The sequence below is a fragment of the Halichoeres trimaculatus genome, unplaced genomic scaffold (genome assembly GCF_033239565.1).
Source record: "Halichoeres trimaculatus isolate MK-OKI-2021-1 unplaced genomic scaffold, fHalTri1.1 fHalTri1_scaffold_22, whole genome shotgun sequence".
NCBI lineage: Eukaryota > Metazoa > Chordata > Actinopteri > Labriformes > Labridae > Halichoeres > Halichoeres trimaculatus.
This window is the reverse complement of record NW_027437200.1, coordinates 6,603,734-6,621,254: the sequence shown is the minus strand read 5'-3', so window position 1 is coordinate 6,621,254 and position 17,521 is coordinate 6,603,734. Positions and strand designations below refer to the sequence as shown.

Here is a 17,521-nt window from a genome sequence, read left to right as displayed (position 1 = left end):
CCTCCACTCATCCTTCATCATCTGCTGACAGGCTTTCTAAGAATTCTCTCACTGCTCCTGAGTGACTTCAGAGACTGGTTATGTCTTAACAAGCCCTTCTCCTCTGTCTTCTTCAAGTAATTCTCCTACAGCCTGATTCCTTACATCGTTCCTGAAGCTGTGACGCAGGAGATTGATTGTCAGGTAGTGCATGCTGTGAAAGCTTTGGTGTCATCCTTGGTTGCCTGGTGACGACGATCCAGGGCCATCGATCAGGGAGATAAAGGGTGGGGTTGGGCGCGGTGGGGATAAAGGGAAGCTGACAGAAGCCTGGTCAATCCTGGCTATGTGGAATCTGCAGTGAGCAATGAAAATGTCACATCCTCTGGATACAGATGAATACTTCCCGCTCCTGTGCTGAAACACCTGTGGCTGATTTTTAAGATCAACGATGCTCAAAACTGCTGTTAACTGCTGCTGTAACATGCACAAAATCTGTTCATCTGACATCAATTCATATTTTCAAGGATGACAGAGAGAGTCTTTAATTGTTTCTTAGTTTACTCCTAGCATAAAAACATTAGATCTCAAATGAAAGTCTATCCACCAAAAGAACCAAGGACTAATCCCAGGGTTTACTTTTCAAGGCCCTAAAGCAATCTCCAGTCCTTTACTTTCTGTGTTTTCTCTATGTTCTGTACGATTAGTCTGCGGACGACTTCAAGACTCTTCTATGGGAGCAATCAGAAATGTCCAGTGCTACAAGTATCAACCTGAAAGTTCCTGCACCTCAAAAAGTACAAACCTTAGCAGGATACTTATAGGAGTGTGGATAAAGGCGTAGTACTAAGAGTTTCTTTTAAATCCTGTGCAATGACCTAAATGATGCCATTTGTAGACCTGGGGCGATAGTCAATAAATCAATTAACCGTACGATAATTTTGCCGGCCTAAATATAAATGTGCATGTTTGTTTGTTTTCCTTGTGTCTTGTCTCCAAACAGCCTGGGTGTCAAAAGGGTTCACTCTGTGCATCACTCTCAGCACCTGGGCACGTTTGTTCTGCAGCAAAATGAACAGAGTGAACCCTCTTGTCAGTCATCCAAAATCTTTGTCTCCAAGGGGAGGCAGGGCTGCTAGCATCAGGTTAACGTGAACACACAAAGCGCAGCAAGTGAGGCTCGTGAGGTCGTCAAGGGCATTGCAGGTTAACTTGGTGGAAATCAGAAGGAAAAGAGATGATTGTTCAGCAAAAAGCCACAGCCCGAGTGTTGAAATATTTCAGCTTCAAACCGAGTCAGAAAGGTGAGCCCATCAACACAGACGAGCCAGTGTGCAGCAAAAAAAAAGGGCAGCACAACAAACTCACATGCCCACCTAATACACAACCTTCCAATCCAGTTTTCCCAGGTGGAGAATAAACTGCACCTGTAGCTGCAGAGCCCCAGCGTGAATTGGTGTGCACTCACAGAAAGTGTATTCTGAACGCTCAAAACCAAGACAACCAGACTGTTTATAGTTTGAGATGAAGATGATGAAGACTCATGGATGACAGGTAGGGATGGGTGCCTTTCAAATGACACGGTGCTGATGCGCGGTACCTGGCAATCAGTATCTGTACTTAACAGTACCAATTTTCTGTACTTTTTGTGTTTATGTGGTAAAAAATATTAATGTGTTTAGTGATAAAACTTTTTTTAATTTTACGTATTTAATCTTCAATATATATCCTTGCAATGCTGTGTTCATGTCTAGTATACAAAATTGCCTACTCTTCCACTCCCCCACAGTCACAAGGATGCATTTAGGTAGCTAAACATGGTACCTTTTGATTTTACGTGAATCTGTACCCTGCTTTTGATAGAATTCAGTCAGTACCTATAAAAGTACCTAATTCAGTACCCATCCCTAATAACAGTAGAAACATCTCCACAAACTCCAAACAGTCCAGTTGGAGCATTCAGAATAACTGACCTGGATGGGTGGGAATTACACAGATACAGAAAGTGCAGTTTGCTACATCACAAAAGAAATGCTGCCCTTTAATGCAGTTTTTTATTTGAGTGCAATTTTTGACTCAGAGTCTTTTTTTTTTTTTTTTTATTGTCAATAATTGAGGGACAATATATCATCCAGCAAACTAACATTTTCTAACATTTCTCACTTCTCCCCTGATCTATCTGCCACAATAGTTAGAATAGTAAGCCTTCCACCAAAGCCAACACATGAGGAAACTGCCAGTATAAATCTTCAGCACCTAAGCTGCCATTACCTTCGACTGATGATAAGACAATGACAAACACACACACAATGGTATCCATCCTGCCATCGATACTCTTCTAATGGGCTCATTTCTCTGCTGGTAAATACCCTCAGCTAATGCACGGTCTCTGTACAGCCATTGATTTAGTGTTATCCTCTCGCCACTGGCATTTCCCTCAAACATGTCTGATTGATGTTTGCACTGGGAATGGTCATGAGTGAAAAGGTGTCGTTGCATTTGTTCACTCTGATTAGCTGACAACTCGTCTGCTCTTCCTGCTTCACACAGGCTTGTTAAAAAAGTTTCCTTTTATAGGCTCAATCATGGTGTTGGTCTGGTGACACCAGTGCTGTATGTTCAGCCAAAACCAATGTTACTATAGAGGTAAGAATGCATTTAATGATCACCCGACCCGGGGAAAAGTAAGAGCTGTTGAGTCTAAGGATTAAATGTCATGCAGAACCACAATCAGATTGAAACAGTTTGACTTAGGCTTGGTTTATGTTTGACTGGTTTGTAGGGTCCGAGCTGCTTTATGCGAATAACGACGAATGACGTCATCCTAGCAGCCTTGCCTCCTCACGTGGTACTTTTAAGGCAGAAAAATTCCTTGTCACACACTTATATGACGAGAAGCCATGATGAACTGAAGCTCCTAGAGTCTGAAGTACAAAAAACTGGCATTTATATGATTCATCACACAGAGATCACCATGATAACTGTGATGAACAATTCCCAATTTCGGTAAATTCAGACTTGTTAACGGCATATAGATCACATGCATCAAAGAGCCTTTTCTCAGGTTGAAGCTTTTTTTTTCAACAAGATTAATAATTACAGCTTAGTAAAACTTGTAATACTAGTCTGTAATCAGTTTTTATGGCTCATTTATTGGCCATAAACACCAAAATTGGTAACATCTGAACTTGTGTTTTTTTCTATTTTTGTTGCTGCTGCATTGTTTACACACAAGATCAGCTGTTAGCAGCCTACAGCATGTCAATGCTAACCAGTGCCTGGCCTGATGTTCCCCGAGAGCTGAAGGAAAGGAGGTGAGGACAACATGCTGGCACTTTAGTGTGAGGTAAAAAGAGATGAAATCGACCTGTACTTTCATCCATTGCTATGGGGAAAGTAAGATCTGTCTCCAATAAAATGGACCATCACTGGAGAGAATACCAGAGGGCAAAGTAGTATCATGCTATTCACAAAGACAAAGCTAACGGAGCTAACACCGGACACCATTGCTACATGGAAGGGGGCAGAACAGGACAAGACAATGATGGCTAAGCAGACATAAAAAGGTGTATTTTATCTTAAAGTTTGTCAGTTTTGGCACCCACCCAAGTAAGAAGCAGTTTCCTCTTGCTGACTATGTCAAGTGGAAACAAAAGAAATATATTTCAAATTTAAGAAATAACCATCCTTTCTCTTTATGGTGAAATGTTTCACTCACTATCGATCTCATTAAAGTGTGACATTATAGAAGAATGTCATTGTAAAAGTCTGTCTGAAACTATATGTTAAACACTTTATCTGACACCTACCCTACAGCAGCAGTAGCAGCAGTAGCAGCATTAGCAGCAGCAGCAGTTTCAGGCAGTAAAAATAAGTATGAAGAAATTATCACAGCCTGTTTCATGAGAAGCTAACTCCTCGCAAGTGAGCTTAAACCTCTCCATAAATATCACCAAGGGTATTTTAACTTGATATGACAACATCAGAAGTAACTGAGCTTTGTGTGCTAAAAGAGCTTTGACATGTTGCTGTGGTAGTTTTGTCATGTTTTAATCACTACACAAGAGTTATGAGATTCTTGTAGCATTTAAACAAAAAAAAAAAACAACGTCCAAACAAGCTGACGTACCAAATGATTTCATGGAAGAAACTACTTCCTTTAAGTCTCTTTCTCCTGTTATCTGTTGCTCCTCAGTTGCTCACCTTCTCAGGGATTTCAGAATCACTTACGTGGTGGTTGTGATGTTAAAGTGAGTTTTCCATCCTTTCATTTGTGCCACAAATAGAAACTCTGAAAGCTTTTTTATTTCCAGCAACAAAGCCAAACTTGTATTGACTACAAAGGATCTAATGTTTTAAATTTATATAATAATTTATGAACTGTTGCTCTGACTTAAGTTTCCAAAGAGCAGGCCAGAGGCAGCTTTTTTTTCATCCTCATGTCATTGGGAGGCCACATGGATAGAATTACAAGAATCCAACAACACATACAAACACCACTTCTTCATATTAGTCTGACACCACCCTTATCTCTTGCTCAACACCCCCTTAGTTTGTTTCAGGAAGTTGTAGAAAGGGTGTTGCATGATGGGACAGATATAGTTCTCCAGAGAGGCCTACAGGGCAGCTGGTAGCAGGCTCTATTTACAGACCCCGGGGTACTGAGAGCAGGAAGGGGAACATTTCCTTTTCCCTGGACACGCAGAATGCCACATCGGTGGGGGGGCACCGGCTGCAAACGCAGATTAGTGACTGCAGTCACTCCTCGGGGAGGGAGGATGGGGAGGATGGGAGGATGGGAGATAAGGAGAAAACACACTCTACCAGTCAAACATGGAAAAAAAAGATTACTGGAAAAGGGAAATGATCACACAGGGAGGAGTAGCGCTGATGGAAAAAATAAGAAAAAGAAAAACGGCACTTAAACGTCTGTCTGGAACAAATGAAAGCACTTGTACTAATGTTATATATATGCAAACAAGCAGCATTTAATCATAACGTTGACATTGACATAAATGGAGAAATATGCAGATTCCACAGTGTGTTGAAGGAGCCCAGCAGCTGCCAGGGTGTAATGTTTTATTACTCCCCCTGAAACAAAAAAAAAGGCATGCATCCTGCTCCACATCTGGCACACTCTCATATCTCCCATCTCGACTTTCAGACTTCAAATAAAAAAGTGTAAAGTATGAGACAGCGAAGGGCATTGCTGCAGATCCCATGTGCTGCTAGAATATCTGCCCCCTCAGAGACAACAATGTATCATTGTGTCAGCCTGTTTTTACCGCTTTGCTTTCAGGCTTCCTGCTCAAACTTCTGTCCTTTTACCAGATGTGAAAGTTTGCTGCATAACAAACACCGGAAGGGTGTGATGTTATGCATGTGTGAAATGTTACGAGTCAATGACTGTGGCCACATGGATTTCTCTCACAAGTTATGCCACAAGTCGAAGTTTGGGATGTGTTGTGAATACTCTTACATAAAGTTGTTTTGTTTTTGTTTTGTTTTGTTTTTTGCACATTCCCTTCTCCATTTCCTCACTTTGCCACTTATCTCCTGACACACACACATTACTTCCTTCTCAAGCCCTCACTGTGTGATGAGCAAAAGATGAAGCCACATTGTGTGAAAGAGCAAACGTGATCCATCATCTGTTGCAAAAGAGCAAAACAGTTTGTTTCACAAAGGGAACACCCAGAACATTCCTGCCAACCGTTGCTTCTTTCAGAACATGCTGCAAACAGGACGTTTTGTCTGCTTTCTGCTACGCTCTAGTCTGGAGTCTCACTTCCTGTTGTTATTGAGCTAATCTTCTCAGTTAATAAATTCCTTTCTATGACACTGCAGCCATTTGAAAGAATCATTTCTGCAAGTGCACACATCCAGAGAAAGCAAATCTATGGGACATTTTTGAGGATAGCTGTATCTGTATTCTACATGAACAAACTTTAAGAATAAGGATGCAACAGTCACAGATTTTAATGATACGATTTAAGACTGTCATAATACAAATAATCACAATCTTTATGCATTCATTAATTTCACATACTGATGTTATCTAAGCATCTTTTATCACAGACTATTTAAACTACAAACAGAAGGAAGAAATAGCTACTGCTTCAATAAAGGGGCTGTGAAGACTTTGAAAGTGATTTTGAAAAAGTCTCCCTTCTAGATATATGCCTGATCGTAATCTACACTTTAAAATGAGATTATCAGCGCCAATAGCTCTGGTTACAGGTTATCTTAATTTGCTACTTCTTAGCTTCCAGTTCAGGTTGACCAGGACTGATTGGTTTACGGCACGTCAAGGTCTCTATGACAACACCACACCGGCTGACAAAGTTCAAAAGTGAGAAGACAAATTTTGTAGTTATGGTAGACACTGGAGCCTAACTGTCAGACAGAAAAAGGACAGAAGAGCAGAAGAAAGATTGGCAGGACATTGATCCAGCTCGAGCTAAAGGCTAATTAGCCTTTATGACACATCCCTAGTTTGTTGCTGGATGATGATTTCGATGTTGCGTCAAGTTTGCTGTGAAACGCTCCCAGTATTTTGTGCCAGGTTTTGAAGACAGGGTAAGAGCGTCACCTGATGCTAACTTTGGTAGCTAATGCTAAACGTCAATGCTTTAGTTACGCTAATATAGCATAGCCTTTTGATAAGCAAACCACATTTAACTGATGCACTTTGAGTGTTGTTATTTTTAGGGGGTAGTGTAAGTTGCGGAAACATAATGAGCAAACCCCCTTTTTGAGTGACAACAGACAGTCAGTATAGCTGAGCCTTTACATCTGAGTCAATAAAAGTGACATATTTGATAAGGTAAGATAAGATAAGATAAGATAAGATAAGATAAGATAAGATAAGATAAGATAAGATAAGATAAGATAAGATAAGGTGCTCTTTATTGTCATTGCACGTTTCAGAGCAACAAAATTACATTTCAGTGATAATGGTGAAGACTGAAACCTGTATAACTCTACATCCTTTGGGAAACTTGATTAGTTGCATTCTTGCCAAGAGTGAGATAAGTTGACCATTTCTCATTCTTATGTCTGCACAATGAACATGCAGAAAGAGAACACAGGCTGTTTGCTTAACCTTGTAGAGCTTTGTCTATATGTAGGGAAACTGGCCCTCCAACTTAGCATTTAGGATAGGACATTGGTTGGACAGGAAACAAGGTGAGAGTGGAGAGTGATGTGTGTGTGTGAGAGGGGGCTTACAGCTCAAGAGGTAACCCCATGGGGTGCACATGCTAACTGCTAGGCCATACCGGCGCCCAAACACCTTCTGATTTTTAGTAACATAGTTTTAAAAAGGGCTTCTCTCCATTCATTTGATTCAAAACAAACACTTACCTTGGTAAAAGTCATGTCCTTTCAACAGTGGGTGCAAGTGCTCATGGGAAAGGGAGTCTTTATCCCGAAAAAACACTAGCTTTTACACAGCTCCCTCAATTAGCTCTGGTAACATTAAGTATGGCCTCCTTTTTCTCTGAAAAATAACTGCTTTGTTATGTGTTTTAACAGGTCAGAGTTTTCTAACCCTCAGATGTAAAGATTAAGGTGCCATCCTGGAAACTTTGACGTCTCACATTCTGTATTTAATTGGAAAAACAGACAAACTCTGACAGGCTGAGAAATTATGATATCATTAGATCAGAACATTTATTTCATGTCACACTTACCGAATACAGGAGATTAGGAAGGCATGAGCCGCTCAGGAGAACTCCAACTAGAACAATTCCTTCAAATTCAAACGTTGGTGTATGCTTCTTTGCACATTTGATTCAATCCAAGAAGCATGAAATTGCAAAATGAAAGACCACAAAGGAAAAAAGTTATAAACTGAAATGATTCCAAAGTGAGTCATTCCTGAATCTTAGCCAGCACTTTCAAATCAAGGTGCAGCAACAATCAGCACAACCTGCATGCAGGAAGACGGAGATGAAGAAAAAAACATCCACCAAAAACAGGCCAAAGCAAGTTGTGTTGGGTGTGCAAAATTTTAGGTTTTCTAAGACACGTCTGTGGTTTGCAGATCAGTGCACATACTGTACAACCAGAGACTACTTTGCTCTTTGCTGAGCTTATCTGCTTCATTTCCTCCTGCCTGTCAGAGGCAGCTCACTGAGCTACACAGGGCTTTCATTCTCAGCGAGTTTCATGTTGAGGGCAAACGCTGGGAGTTTCATATTCACCCAGCAAGCCTCTTCCTTACCACCCTACAGGGTTGTTTTAAACAACATTAGCTCTGGCTAGTTCCTGTTTATGTATTCCTCCCTGAAACATGCTGCATCCCCGAGCAGACCACGAACCCCACAATTTCCTGTCATCACAATACCCCATTCATTATGTGCAGAGCGTGAGAGATCACTAACTGCAAACACACTGAGTACGAAAACAAAGGTGGAGATTTCTTTTCTTGCAGGTGCAGGTCAACATGTTATTTAATATTTATTCAATGCCTTTTCCACAAGTGAGATGTGTAGGGTAGAGAAAAAAAGGTGCCAGTCCACTGAAACCTTCACTAATCACAGCGCTGCTATCACTACTGCTAATTCACTAGCTTAAGTAATCACAACACAAGCTGAGATACAGCAGCCACAGTTTCGATCCGCCCTCCCACCAGGCTCATACACGGCCGTGTTTCTCCCTGACTGATTTAATTCCAGCCACAGTCTGATTTATAGCCCAACACTTTCCCTCTGCTGCTACCTAAAACCTTGAATCTCTCCCTCTCGTCTGCTTCAGGCTCTCTGTCTCTCTCTGTCTTCAGTGTTCCAGCCAAACCTTTAAAGGTGAAGAGAGCGGAGAGCACTGTCAAGACAGATTTTACAGGGTCTGTGCCCTTTCATGGGAACACAAAGATCGCAGGAGGGACAGAGGAGGACGAGAGGTGATTATATTTCAAAAGTAAACCACATATGCAGGACTACTTCTTGCTTCATGAATTGGTTTGTAAAGGTCTGTAAAAAAATATAAGAAATAAATACGGTAAAACTCTTTTTTCCTTCAGGGATTTTGCATCTATCTAAACCTAGATGTTCTCAAACTGTTGGCTTTACTTAGAAAATACAAAAAAATCAGTGGCCAAATTCTCAAAAAGATATAAACACATCAGTTTTTGAGTCCATATTAATATTGAAAGGCATTTTCCTTTCTTTGAAATAGTTTGCCGTGTGTCCTTCTGATGGGCTGCCAACTGACATCAGTCTGGTAAGTTGTGCCTGTAAGCTTAGCTCATAAAAGGTAACTTGGATCCAAAGTTTATTGGTTGCATTTTGATTTAATTAATTAAGGGACTGTGGATGACAACTAGCTCTAAGCTAACTCTAGCACAATGCATCAAGTGGTTACATTTATGATTAATATTGTGCACAGCCTCTTCAAAAATAAGTTTTAAAAAGTATCCAAGAGAAGTGCAAAAAATTGATTGATTATCGAACCCTTTCGACTTCAGTTTGTCTTCTTCCTTGTTTTGGATTACTTGGCGGTTAGCAACTAGCTGAAGGTGCATTAACGGCACCTACTTGGCAGGGGTATAGACTGCATAACTTGCTGGCTGCGGGGCTGTGTACGTCACATGTAAACAGATGAGTGTGGCGGGGGAGAAGCCGAGCTGGTAGTTAAGGAAAAACAAATAAATATAAAAATTAATCAAGACAGAGAAAGATGTTTTTTTCCAAAAATGTCTAAAGTTTAGGAGGATTTAATTCTATGTTAAAGTTTTAGTGAGGTTCGTACAGAGTCATAACCATAAATGCGACAGGATCAATATTTGTCATAATGGTTTTTTTGGGTGTATCTCTTTTTGGTTTTCGGCCTTGGTTTCCTTATTTTGGGTTTTTTGGTGTCAGCTAAAAATTTTCATTTTGGTGCAGCCGAACTTTTTTTTCAATTTCAGATATTAACCACAAGCTTAAATAATCATTACATGAGAGTATCTGAAGTACTTGTTTTACCCAAACGTGCAGCAGGATTGTGAATTCTCTATCCACTGCAGTATGGTGGCAGCAAGAAGCAAGAATACAGACTGATAAACTCTTTAGAGAGAACTCATTTAAATACTTTGAAATTAAAATTTCCAACTTTAGATAGTTGTGGAACATAATGAGGCTCTATTACTTCTGTGACATTTTTAAAATTTTTCAATTTTATGTAGAAAATAAAAGTCAAAAAAGTTACTATCTTTGGTTCCTTGCTAAAGATCCAAGATTTTTATATGTAAAAAATATTTTTTTCAAAAAACGAATATAAGCTGAAAGGATTGTTTATTTTGGGGAATTGAAAAATTGCAAGCCAAAAATTTAAACAGTCTGCAGTTTTACATGAGAATCGTTTTTCACCAGCCAATCCCGTGGGGGTTAGGCCTGTAGAGGTGTTACACTAACAGCAGCACTTAAACTTTAAGTGTAGGCAACTTACAGCTACAAGGAAGCTTTTCAAAGGCTGCAGTGTGTGGGGTCAAAGAAAGTTCACTGCTGGCACTGAAGAACATGAGAACATCACAAAGGCACCATGAGGACATCAGACAACAAATTGACAAAAATCCTTTATATATGCTCACTATTTAAAGGTCCCATATTCTGCTCCTTTTCTGCAGTTAAATATGGATCATTGATGTCCTCATGAAATGGTAGTAATATGTTTTGGTCCAAAAAGCCAATAAATCAAGCACAGCAGCATTGTTTCCAGGCCCTCATAGCCCCTCTGTTTAGAACACTCTGATTTAGTGGGCGTGGCCTTCATATGTAAATGAGACACCGCTGATACCGCCCGGCTCTTCCACGTCACTGAGCTCTGAGTGCACAATGTTTAGAAAACAGTGAAGCTCGTTTACCGTAACATTACAGGCTAAAACAACAGGCTTACCGCCGCTAAAGTTAGCATCCTGAAGCTAACACAGAGACAGGGGGAAACACTGAGGAAACGCTCTCACATCTGCTCCACAGCACACAGCATTAAAAATACTCACATTTCCAGGGTCCCAGGTTTGTTGGTGGATGGCTGGTAATGCACCTGGATTCAGGACCAGTCTATTCACTAGCTCTCTGTTGTGCTGTCCAAATTTGGAAAAGCAGTCGGCCATGAAGTGACTAGCTCATACATGCACAGTTTTACTGAGTGTAGCTGGTTAATTTCCTTGATAAATGAACTCTAGCCACTTAGTCTTGTCTTCTTCCGAGATGGGAAGCTTGTGCATGGAACTATGTGGCTGTTTACAGCCAAAAACAGAGCAGTGATGGCTCTTCAACTTTAGCATTCTCCTCCCCGCTCCTGAAGATATATTTCTCCAGCTGTGGGGAGAGAAGTGCGTGGGAAGGGGGTTCGGGGGTATCTGCCCCGGTGGACCAATCAGGTCAGACTTGCTCCTGATTGGTCAAAAAAGGGAATCGCTGACGTCGGCAAATCCCCAAAATCCAAACAGCTTGTTTTTGGTCAGTATTTTACATTCACAAGCACTACTTAATACAGGCTTTGTCATTAAATATCACATTTTGTGAGCTGGGAGGAAAGCCAAAGACCCACAAATTTCACTAAAAGACTTAGTAAAGTGATTTTTGCATAATATGGGACCTTTATGGCGTCAAGATTTCTGGAAATGGATTAAATGGTATTGTGACATAAAAACATTTGGCAACATTAAGACATGTTACTCTAAGTATTATTCTAAGTGTCCTAACCTGGACAGACCTAACTACCTCCAGTTTTACCAGAAGAGGGTGTATGATCAATTATGGCTGTCAACATGTGAGCATGGTCAACGTACCATGGTTAGTTTCGGTTTTCAAGGAAAGACTTTTAGTTTGTGTCAATATTGAAGCCTACAGAGACAGTCCTGATTTTGGTCTCTGCAGGTTTTGTCTGGAGCACATTGTTTTACAAGTTTTAGACCTCACGCTGCTTTCTTTAATCAGTTGAATGAGAATCTTTGCTGAGGAAAGCAGATGCAAGATTGATTTTGTCTGACACCTCTTCCAGATCACTATTACATAATTCACAGTCATAAAAACAATACAGGAAAAATCTGTCTTTCTGTCATTGATCTTGTGCATTTGTAGGTCATATAGATGCATCAGATAGTCATCTTTAAATACTTCACTCAGTTTGTCATTGTTGTTGGTTGGGAATAGAAAGGTTGATCTATGGAGTAAAGGTAAAGGAGCAGTGCAGGAATAAATGGGACCAGCTAATTAAGAGTGATAAAGGAGAGGCAGTGGACAGGGGCGAAAAGTGCATCGGACCATTCGCACCAATGATGGCAAACATCCAGCACACGTGTCCAGCAGAGCTGCTTCTCTGTAATTACTGAGTTTTAACTCCCTCTCACACACTATATTCTGCCTTGGTTTTTTGTTCCTTCTCCTCCTCCTCCTCCTCTCAGATTCTATTTTTTGCTGTTGGGCATTTGGCATAAAACAGCAGCCCTTCACAATAGATCCAATTATAGCTGGCTTCACTGATAAGCCCCACACTGCTGCAGGTAGAGGTGGAGGAGGTGATGCTAAATATCAAGGGTGGCTGCTCCACAGGCCTGGAGTAATTGCACTGCGGCAGCTGAGGAGAGGAAGGTGCAACAGAGATGCAGGGCATCTTTAACAAAATGTCTTCAAGTTGATTTCATCTCTAATCTTGAAGTGCCTCCAGACCTTAAAACCTTTTCTTCCTTTGAAGTCAAGCACCACTTTGAGGAAGTCGGATCACAAAGGTCAAGAGTGATCAGACAAGCTACAGCCTGACAAAATGGACTTTGGGCTAATTCTTTTATTGATTTCTGACAGATTTGTCCGCGTGGGCACATGCATATGATGGCTGGTGTTGATTGCCGCCTTATTTGCATCCTCAGAATCAGACGCTGAGTGCACACAGAGCTGACTTGTCTGATATTCAAAGGAGGAGCAGTTAATCAGCAACATTCAGCCAAATCAGCCACAACATGAACTGTGAAGAGAACTGAAGTTTCTGCCTCCCATAAGGATGCAATAGGCTGAAAATACAGCTGCTTAGACTTCCAAATGTTCAGACAGGCTGCCAGTCACAGCTTAGAGTCAAATCCCACTGCTCTGAAGCCAAAACATGGGCAGATAAGGCAGAGGGGGGGAGTCAGTAAAGATGCAGTGGAACAAGCAATCAGCAGTCCCAGCTCTCAAAGATGGCTCCTGTAATCCCTGCTGCTCTTTGAGAGAAAATCACCCTCAATCACCGCAGTCAGACCGCTCCAGCCGCTGAGAGAGGACAGGTAATGAGGGGGCTGCCTGAACAAAAATAAAATGGGTAAAGTATTTCTGACCTTTCACTTGTTTAATTCAGCAGCAAAGGCTTTCTCATAATGAGTCAGTGTGTGGCCTTCAGTGTTGCTCTCAGGCTGCAGAGACTTCTCATCAACATTCACCAATCTATGACAGTGGTCATTATCGTCTGACTTCAAGGTTCGAAAGATGCAAACATGCTGTTCAGGTTTATTTTACATTTAAATTAGAGAGTCTAATAAACAGTGGATACTGAAAATCAAAAATAATGTGTCATAATTGACAATAAATCAACACTATTAGACACCAGAACAGAGCACCCTGCTATTATCAGCTTTGGCTTATCTGAAGGTACAGTGTGCAGAAACAGGACTCTAAGCAGTCCAATTCAAGATTGAACACTCTCTCCTTGAACAATTAAAATGTCAATGAATACAGTTTTTTTTTTTCATACAGAAACTCTCTTGTTCTTTGGCCTCCAAACTATATATTTCTTGCAGGTGATCACTAAATACACCTTTGTGTGTTCATATTTATTTATCTATGCATTTTGTAAAAACTTGAACATTCATTTACAGTTCAATAAAAATCTTTGAATACTATATCGCTTTTCACCAAGTCTGTTTAGCTAAGTGGCCACTAAATATATGTTTGTATATTTTTTAAATCCTCTTTCAGATGCTATGTTTGCTTAAAGTGCTTAACAGCTAGGGATTGGTACTGAATTAGGTACTTTTATTGGTACCAACCAAACTATGGTATTGAGTACCAATTCACATAAAATCAAAAGGTACCATGTTTAGGTGCCTAAACGCATCCTTGTGACTGTCAGAGAGTGGAAGAGAAGGCGATTGTCCACAGCGTTGCAAGTTTTTATATCAGTGTTTCCCCTCTGTTTACAGCCACTGGGGGGTCAGCAGTGAGGGGTGAGCGCAGGAGCGCTTGTGTGGCATCATCACAAAGAAAAAGTTGGTAAATGTTTCTGTGGTGGTTTTACAGCTCTCTGTCAGCTATACCGAATGTGCTTGTCTGAGTGTGTAAATGCACACACGTGTTTGTGTGTCTGTGAACGCGCTGGGGTGGAGATTCGTCGTGCCCAAAAGAGCATGAGGAGAAATGTGAACGCAACAACATACAAATGACATTCTGTCATGTAAATTAGATAAATAACATAAGGCCATTTAGTCTGTTAAATACATTTTAAAATAAAAATCTATAGATCTGATTTATGAGAGAAGTAACTAAATCACTTCTGCTGTGATCTGGCATTATGGAAAATAAAACGAACTTGACTTCCAGGGGAAGGCACCCCCTATACGATGGTCAGGGAAATACTGAATATTGTTAATTGAAAACTTGAGATTTTATTAACAAACATATTAATATTTATTACTAAATGGACACACAAAAGTACTGAAAATTGGTATCATCGAGTACCAATACCTATTGCCAGGTACAGGGCATCAGTATGCCAGACGGACAGTTTCATATTTCAGCCACAGAATTATTTCACTAGTCCATCTGGGTAGCAACTCTTCGGATTTGTTTTCAGAGGCAGGACCTTCAAAAAAATCAGCAGCTGGTGATTGGACGACCGTTCTGATTGACCCTCACCACAGACCAATCCACATCAAGCCACGGTATGGCGTAGCTTATGTGCGCTGCTGCTTAGAAACAACAGACGAACAACTACAGGAACACAAGAAACAGCTGTGATAATGGTGTTAGAGGACTGCTGCTGTTTTTGTAAAGTTAACTTAAGAATCAAAGGAACACTGATAAGTATGAAAGCCTGCTGACGTCACGTCTGCTCATCACCACAGCTCCTGCAGCTCCCACCTTTCTGCCCTGATTGGGTCGGTTAGAATTAAGCTGAGTGAATTCGTTGGTCAATGGAGCCTAGCAAGATGGATCTGCAGGATTTCAGAATCCGAATCAGGCAGGTCCATCTGCCTTGGAAAGATACATCAGTACCGTATTGTTTCAAATGTGAAAGGTACCCATCCCTGTTAACAGCTAGCATTATTTTATTATTTTTTTGCAGTGATGGCTCATAAGTTCTGTACTGTCTTGTTTTGAATTGTAATATACCAAGAGTCCCTCCAGATGTTAAACTTCTGGTGCTAGGAGAGGGACAGGCTGTTCTGTTTTTTTTTGTTTGTTTTGTTTTTCTTTATTTCAAACAGTTTTACTTTCATATAACATGCAGTAAATTGGAATTTCCTAGTGTTCCCAAAAGTCAGCCAAACCACTCACTCACAGGTAACTTTCTGTTTTTTTATGATCTTAATAAATAAATAAAGTACAGGCAGACATGCTGCGGCTCAGGCATTAAAGGCTAAATGTTCCTTGTTGTCTTATATGTAAATCTAAACTGAGGATAATTGGATGATGATGGTGTCCATCTTGCTACAAGCAATAACTACAATAAGTAAAAGTTATATCATTCTAACTCACTCTTCACCCCACAGGTTGCAGACACAAAGGGTAAGCAACAGATGAAACATTATTAGAGCCTTTAACTTGAAACAGGAAGTCAGAGAAACCTGGCTGTCATGTGGAGATGATGTGTGCAGGTGTTAATTGGTTACCAGCAGATCAACCTGTCAGCTCTGTTACTGGATGGATAACTCCTCCATGGAAACTGCTCTAAATCATATTGCACTTCTGCATCTATTCTTGTCCCTCCTCATCCAAGATGTCATTCAAAAGGTTTTTCTTCATCACCCTCCATCAGTCAAAGCAGGACAAATAGCTTGGCTCTTCAGCAACCTAATTATAGGAACAGCCGTCCCACCCCCCACCCCCCCCCCCCCCACCCCCCCCACCCCCACTGAGGATCGATGCCCCTCTTCTCAAAATGACTTCACCAGTTAATTCCATCAGATGAACTTGTAAATATCGGAGAGCTGCCACAAGTCAGAGCCCAGCAGCTGTGAGCATTCTTTCCTACACAAAGTAGACCCAAATGAGTCAACGTGAACACCCCGGGCTGTCATTGATGCAGTTGATAGTGCAGGAAAACAAGTCCATGCGTGAGCTTATCTACTGTTGCACAACAATGGATTACATTCATACTGATATATGAACTCATCAAGGAGTGACCGCACAAAGAAAAAAACTCATTTTATCTGTAAGTAAGTGTGAAAACATGAGCCATCTGAAACCACTGGCGCGTAAATATGTCCAAATGTCCTCAGTTCCGCACAAACATGCAAGTTGTGTCATATTTCTTACCTTCAGAGTTTGACGAGTCCCATACTCAGCAAGAGGAGGCTGTGGTGAGAACAGTTGTAGAGTGAGCGCTAAAATCGTTACATCACCAGCATCACCGAAACTCAAAACGTGTGTCTGGCGACAAAGTGGGGACGGCAGCTCAGGCTGAGAGAGGAACTCATCAGGAGACGCTCGGGTCCTGCTTCAGAGTTGGTGCAGAAGCTCCTCTGAATGAGCTATGCGGGTATTTTTTTTTTCACGGCACGTTAGCCCTACAAGTCCCCCTCCTGGCGTACTTGGTCAGCAACTTGAGGCTGTGAAGTGTGTTTGGTGAAGCAGCTGAGCTGTGCAGTCATCTGGTGCCTGCTGGACCGCGTGAAGCCTTCAGTTCCAGCTCCAGCTGTGCGTCTCTCGGACACACTGCAGAGCGACAGTCCCGCCTATTGGTAGTATCACAGCAACACCACAGTCGGTGCACATGCTTGATGTGTGCGAGCTGCCACGCGCCATTAGGCACAACAACAATCTGTCATTTTATTGGCTGCTATGCGGCATCAATGCGACATGCCAATCAAAAGCCCTTCCCTGTACTGTGCGGCTCTCAGGTTTTGTACTGCCTTTGAACACATCTCTGAATGAGAGGGATTTTTTGTTTTTATTTTTTGTTTTGTTTAGTTTTCACAGTTGATCAAGAGTTTAGCGCTTTTGAGTGACTGCCCTAGACTATTGCATTAATGAAATGTTACAATCATGGCTTGAATCAATGAAATAAAGTTCTTCAGTTTTTTCTTTTTCTTTTTTTTTTTTTTTTTTGTTTATTTTTGGTAGATACAGATTTGTAATGCAGCTGTTGCTTTCAATAAATTTTTATCAAATCAGTTACATGCTGGATTCATCCTGTGACATTGCCCCGTGCACATACCTGTTGCTGCAGGGTGGGTTCCGCCCCCTTTTAACGTCATACGTTGCATTCACGTCATACAGGGTTAACTAAGAGGACTGATACACAGATATTACGTTTTATAGCCTTTACAAACACGTGATCAAATGTTTGAGACCAGTTGAAA

General features: G+C 41.1%; 1 protein-coding gene across 2 annotated transcripts in view; it reads right to left on the bottom strand.

Annotated features, from left to right (window-relative positions):
- LOC141784391 (RAS guanyl-releasing protein 2-like) overlaps nucleotides 1–16,906 on the bottom strand; it is a 72,480-nt gene extending 55,574 nt beyond the window's left edge. The window contains exon 1 of one of the 2 annotated variants that reach the window (XM_074662220.1): nucleotides 16,476–16,906. The gene's annotated coding sequence lies outside the window, so the exon portion shown is untranslated. The remainder of the gene's footprint in view (nucleotides 1–16,475) is intronic. The other variant, XM_074662219.1, reaches the window with a different exon arrangement.
- Between the last annotated feature and the right edge of the window lie 615 nt (nucleotides 16,907–17,521).